General features: G+C 43.9%; 1 long non-coding RNA gene across 1 annotated transcript; it reads left to right on the top strand.

Annotated features, from left to right (window-relative positions):
• Positions 1-1,211: 1,211 nt before the first annotated feature.
• Positions 1,212-2,582, top strand: LOC136006769 (uncharacterized). Its single transcript, XR_010609257.1, has 3 exons — positions 1,212-1,361; positions 1,524-1,618; positions 2,086-2,582. It is a non-coding gene; the product is annotated as an uncharacterized LOC136006769 (long non-coding RNA).
• Positions 2,583-6,683: the final 4,101 nt, after the last annotated feature.

The following is a 6,683-nucleotide window of genomic DNA, read 5'->3' on the forward strand; positions in this document are numbered from 1 at the left end:
TTAGGGTTACCGTGAGGTTTGCTGTTAGGGTTAGGGTGAGGGTTATGTTTATTATTAGGGTTAGGGGTTAGGTTTAGGGTTAGGATTAGAGCTAGGGGATAGAGTTAGGGTTAGTATTAAGGTTTAAGGTCAGAGTTATGGCTATGGTTATGGTTAGATTATGGTTGAGAGTTAGGGGTTAGTGTTCACATTAGTAGTTAGGATTAGGGGGTTAGGGTTTAGGGTTAAGGTTTGGGCTAGGGGTTAGGCTTAGGGCTCCTTTACATATATTAGGGTTAGGGTTAGGGATTATGGTTCAGAGTCTCAGCCAGTCTCATCCCTAAAGTCTGAATCCTAGAGTCTTAGCAATGGTTTTAGGAACAGTCTCAGCACAAGAGTCTCATCTGCAGTGCATCAGTCAGTCCCTTCTCAGAGTCTTAGCCACAGTCTGAGCCACAGCGTCTAAGCTTCAGTCTATTCCCCTAATTCGGTATCCCAGAGTCTTAGCCACAAAATTTCAGCTGCAGGCTCATCCCCAAAGTCTGAGTTTTATGGTTTTAGCCACAGTCTCAGTTACAGCCTCAGCTCCGAAGTCTGAATCCCAGAGTCTTAGCTAAAGAGTCTCAGCCACAGTCTGAATTCCAGTCTTCTCCACAGTCTCTGCCCCAGAGTCTGAATTGCATAGTTTTAGCCATGGAGTGTCAGCAACAGTCTCAGCCACAGAGCTTGAGTCCAACAGCATCAGCTCCAAAATCTGCGGCCCAGAGTCTCAGTCACACTCTCACCCACAGAGTTTCAGCCACAGTTTCAGACATAGTCTTAGCCACAGAGTCTGAGTCCTAGATTCTCAGCCCCAGTCTCAGCCCTTGAGTTTCAGTCCCCGAGCCTCAGCCCCAAAGTCTGAATCTCCAAGTCTCACCTATCTGAACCAGAGAAAACGCAACAAAAAATCAAAGCCAAGGAATACCCACGGAAAAAACAGCAAGCAATTGCAGAACAAGCAGGGCACTCACCAAACAGCCAAGGATCAGCTTCGGTACAACCAGGGAGCAGCCACAGAACCAGAGCCAGGTAATACAAAGACCGAGCTGTGGCTTATCAGGGTGCTTTTATCCCAGGTGGTGGTTTGCCACTCACCTGCCCCAGCCCATTGAGGGAGGAGCTGCGGGTGGGGCTTGTGGTATATGAGGCACAGTCTTTACTCAGGGAGCTCATTTAGGGTTCAGCTCTCATCAGGATGTGTTCTCTGGTGTTAGCTCAGGTTTTTTGGCTTTAGAGCTTTGTGGTTTGTTTCAGGTGGGTTTTTTTAGGGGTAGGCTTGAATTGGTCTTGTTTCAGTGAAGACCTTCAGCTCATGTTAAGGCTTACCAGTGTGTGCATTAGTAAGTGTCTTTGTGTAGAGTTTTTTTAGGTGTTATATTTGCAAGTGGTGGTGGTGAGGCAAGAAGAAACTTGCAGCTGTTCTCAGGGGGAGGAGTTGTGGCAAAGGTAATCTTTGCTTGATGTCCTGGTTAACGGTGTATCATTCCCGTTCCTTTTTACAGATGAAGAAAAGGTATATGGCTAGAGAAGGAATGTACTGGTGAGCCAAAAAGGGGTTTGTCTCAAGTGTGGCTTTGGACCTCTGCCCTCGTGAAAAGTGAGTTGAAAGAGCATGCCCGGAGAGGAGCAGGAAGGAGTTGTAAGGTCGGTGGGGAAGAAAGGCTGTTAAAGAGGCAGTGTCTTTGGGCAGGTAAAGGGAGCAGGTTATTATTCAGTTTGAGCTTTTATGGCTTTATAAAGCTAAAGCACAGCTGGGGGTCGTGCCTCAGAGTCTCAAATTCAGTAATCTCTCAGGGCATAGCTCCAGGTTGTTTTTACAGCTCTGTTCTTTCAATATATGTCTGCCCAGAGCTGACTCTGTCCAGCCCCCTTGCCAGTTAAAGTGAGAGGCCATTAACCGGCTGAAGCAGCAGCTCAATGCAAAATAGTTTTTAGTATCGGAAGGCATTTTTTCATTTGAAACGTCAAAGGGTGACGTAACTCAGCGGCAGGAGGGCTTAGCACGGAGAAGGCCGACATTTTGAGCACCGTATCGGCAGACATTCATTTCTATTTATTTCTCAGGTTTCACATCCGCATCGGGAGAGGCGAAGCCGCACAGTTAGAGGGGATGTACGAAGCTAAGAGGGTTTTATACTGGGCTGGCGACTGACACCATAGCCCAGTACGATGGCAGGGTTCACAGTCTTTCTCGCAGCTGCTGCGCAGTCGCCTTTGGTGTCGGATGAGTACTCGCAGGGAGTCGGGGAGGTAAGGAGAATGACTGCAGGGTCAGTCACTTCTCCCCAGAGCGACGGTCACTCGTCTCTACTCTCTCAGGTCTTGCAGGGGAGGGGAGCCCCAGAGCACCACTTGGAAACTTTTTTGGGACTGTGACATGGGAGCTCCGAGCCATGAGGCTGGCTCGAGACCCACGCCACTGCGGAACCTGAATAGATGGACTCCTTTTTGGAGCCGGAGGGCAGGAGATGAGGTCAGGATGGCAGGCAAGAGTTTGAAAGGTAGCACGGGGGAGAGGGAAAGGGAGGGTGTTTCATCGCAACAATTACAGTTTCAGAGTCGGGCTCACAGCCGGACTGTCACAGCAGTTTCGGCGGTCGGTGTTGGAATCCCATGGTTAGGTCAGACTTCGTTCTGGGGCTCTGCGGGAGCCTCACTGTCTCTGTCCCATCGACCCACCGGTGATCGAGACAGACAGAGCATTCCATCTTGGGAGTGGTCTTCCACGAGAGAGTTTGTCTTTTTGGTGTCACAGAGTCTATAGTGTTCTCTTGGCGTGTGTGTATATGTGTTTGCTTAGGAAATGTTGTGACCATGGCATGTAGTTGTGGGAGGTGGCATGGAGTTGAAGGGCGATGCGTTCGGTGTAAGCTTAGTGCTTTACTTGTGTGTGGGGAGTGTGTTGTAGACTGAAAGAGTTCTCCTTTTTGGATTTTTAGGGAAAAAAAAAAAAAAACAGCCAGGGGAGGGGTTTATCCTCCCCCAGCTGGGTTTTTTTTCTCGGGTCCTGGCCGGTCTGAGAGGCGATGTTCATCGCCTATGTTTGGGTGCAGGCCGGTGCAGGGACGGGATTTTCTCAGGCAGGGCATTTTCGGTGTTCTCGGGAACATAGTTCCTGAGGAGTTCGGAAGACAGGTTGGGGCTGTTGTCACTCATTAGGGAAGAAATTCTGAGTGTTGGTGTGGCAGTCTAAACTAAATGCAAGGTCGATGTTAATGGGATTGGTTGTAGAATGATAGTGTGGCTTTTAGAGTGTTGCTATTAGTATTAGAAAGCTGGTGTCAGTATGAGAACTTTGGTGTCGGTATTGGAATGTGGTTTCAGTCTCAGAAGGCCGGTCTTAGTCTTAGAATGGAGAATTTAGTCTCAAAAGGTGAACTTAGTCTTAGAGTACCAGTATTAGTCTCAGAATGGTGAACACAGTCTTTGAGTGCTGGTTTATTCTCAGCATGGTGAACTTAGTCTCTGAATGGCGAAGTTTGGGAAAAAACGGTGAAGATCTGCATTGAAAAGCTAAGGTATGCATGGAAACGCTAAGGTATCCATTGAAAAGGTCAGTTCTGCATTGAAATAGTATGTTCTCACTTGAAACGCTAAGCTCAGCATTGAAACGCTAAGATCTGCATTGAAACAACAGGTTCTGCTTTGAAACGGTACATTCTGCATTGAAACACTACATTCTGCTTTGGAACCTAAGGTGCATTGAAACTCTGAAGTTCTACGTTGAAACAATAATGTCTGCATTGAAAAAATAACTTCTAATTTGAAATGCTACGTTCTGCTTTGAAACGGCAAATGTCTGCATTGAAACGCTAAGTTCTGCATTGAAACGCTAAGTTCTGCATTGAAACGCTAAGTTCTGCATTGAAACGCTAAGTTCTGCATTGAAACGCTAAGTTCTGCATTGAAACGCTAAGTTCTGCATTGAAACGCTAAGTTCTGCATTGAAACGCTAAGTTCTGCATTGAAACGCTAAGTTCTGCATTGAAACGCTAAGTTCTGCATTGAAACATAAGCTCTGCAATAAAACGCTAAGTTCTGCATTGAAACGTAATTTCTCACTTGAAACGCTAAGCTCTGCTTTGAAACGCTACGTTCTGCTTTGAAACTGTAATGATCCGCATAGATAGGCTAAGGTATGCATTGAAATGCCAAGTTCTCACTTGAAATGGAACGTTCTCATTGAAACGCTAAGTTCTGCAGTGAAACAGTAATTTCTGCATTGAAACGCTAAGTTCTGCAATGAAACGCTAAGTTCTGCAATGAAACGCTAAGTTCTGCATTGAAACGCTAAGTTCTGCATTGAAACGCTAAGTTCTGCATTGAAACGCTAAGTTCTGCATTGAAACGCTAAGTTCTGCATTGAAACGCTAAGTTCTGCATTGAAACGCTAAGTTCTGCATTGAAACGCTAAGTTCTGCATTGAAACGCTAAGTTCTGCATTGAAACGCTAAGTTCTGCATTGAAACGCTAAGTTCTGCATTGAAACGCTAAGTTCTGCATTGAAACGCTAAGTTCTGCATTGAAACATAAGCTCTGCAATGAAACGCTAAGTTCTTAATTGAAACGCTAAGTTCTGCAAGTAAACGCTAAGTTCTGCATTGAAACTGTATGCTTTACATTGAAAGGCTAAGCTCTGCAATGAAACGCTAAGTTCTGCATTGAAACGGGAATTTCTCACTTGAAACGCTAAGCTCCGCTTTGAAAGGGTACGTTCTGCTTTGAAACGGTAATGATCCGCATTGAAAGGCTAAGGTATGCATTGAAATGCCAAGTTCTCACTTGAAACGGAACGTTCTGCATTGAAACGCAAAGTTCTGCAGTGAAACAGTAAGTTCTGCATTGAAATGCAAAGTTCTGCTTTGAAACGGTAGATTTGTATTGAAATGCTAAGTTCTGCATTGAAACGCTAATTTCTGCATTGAAACGCTAAGTTCTGCAATGAAACGCTAAGGTCTGCATTGAAACGCTAAGTTCTGCTTTGAAATGGTGAAGATCTGCATTGAAAAGTAAGGTATGCATGGAAACGCTAAGGTATCCATTGAAAAGGTCAGTTCTGCATTGAAATAGTATGTTCTCACTTGAAACGCTAAGCTCAGCATTGAAACGCTAAGATCTGCATTGAAACAACAGGTTCTGCTTTGAAACGGTACATTCTGCATTGAAACACTACATTCTGCTTTGGAACCTAAGGTGCATTGAAACTCTAAAGCTCTACATTGAAACAATAATGTCTGCATTGAAAAAATAACTTCTAATTTGAAATGCTACGTTCTGCTTTGAAACGGCAAATGTCTGCATTGAAAGGCTAAGTTCTGCAATGAAACGCTAAATTCTGCATTGAAACGCTAAGTTCTGCATTGAAACATAAGCTCTGCAATGAAACGCTAAGTTCTTAATTGAAACGCTAAGTTCTGCAAGTAAACGCTAAGTTCTGCATTGAAACTGTATGCTTTACATTGAAAAGCTAAGCTCTGCAATGAAACGCTAAGTTCTGCATTGAAACGGTAATTTCTCACTTGAAACGCTAAGCTCTGCTTTGAAACGCTACGTTCTGCTTTGAAACGGTAATGATCCGCATTGAAAGGCTAAGGTATGCATTGAAATGCCAAGTTCTCACTCGAAACGGAAAGTTCTGCATTGAAACGCAAAGTTCTGCAGTGAAACAGTAAGTTCTGCGTTGAAATGCAACGTTCTGCTTTGAAACGGAAGATTCTGTATGGAAATACTAAGTTCTGCATTGAAACGCTAAGGTCTGCATTGAAACGCTAAGTTCTGCTTTGAAACGGTGAAGATCTGCATTGAAAAGCTAAGGTATGCATGGAAACGCTAAGGTATCCATTGAAAAGGTCAGTTCTGCATTGAAATAGTATGTTCTCACTTGAAACGCTAAGCTCAGCATTGAAACGCTAAGATCTGCATTGAAACAACAGGTTCTGCTTTGAAACGGTACATTCTGCATTGAAACACTACATTCTGCTTTGGAACCTAAGGTGCATTGAAACTCTAAAGCTCTACATTGAAACAATAATGTCTGCATTGAAAAAATAACTTCTAATTTGAAATGCTACGTTCTGCTTTGAAACGGCAAATGTCTGCATTGAAAGGCTAAGTTCTGCATTGAAACGCTAAGTTCTGCAATGAAACGCTAAATTCTGCATTGAAACGCTAAGTTCTGCATTGAAACATAAGCTCTGCAATGAAACGCTAAGTTCTTCATTGAAACGCTAAGTTCTGCAAGTAAACGCTAAGTTCTGCATTGAAACTGTATGCTTTACATTGAAAGGCTAAGCTCTGCAATAAAACGCTAAGTTCTGCATTGAAACGTAATTTCTCACTTGAAACGCTAAGCTCTGCTTTGATACGCTACGTTCTGCTTTGAAACTGTAATGATCCGCATAGGCTAAGGTATGCATTGAAATGCCAAGTTCTCACTTGAAATGGAACGTTCTCATTGAAACGCAAAGTTCTGCAGTGAAACAGTAATTTCTGCATTGAAATGCAAAGTTCAGCTTTGAAACGCTAAGTTCTGCATTGAAACGCTAAGTTCTGCATTGAAACGCTATGTTCTGCAATGAAACGCTAAGTTCTGCAATGAAACGCTAAGGTCTGCATTGAAACGCTAAGTTCTGCTTTGAAACGGTGAAGATCTGCATTGAAAA

This window comes from Lathamus discolor, unplaced genomic scaffold (genome assembly GCF_037157495.1).
Source record: "Lathamus discolor isolate bLatDis1 unplaced genomic scaffold, bLatDis1.hap1 Scaffold_66, whole genome shotgun sequence".
In the NCBI taxonomy this organism is placed as follows: Eukaryota; Metazoa; Chordata; class Aves; order Psittaciformes; family Psittacidae; genus Lathamus; species Lathamus discolor.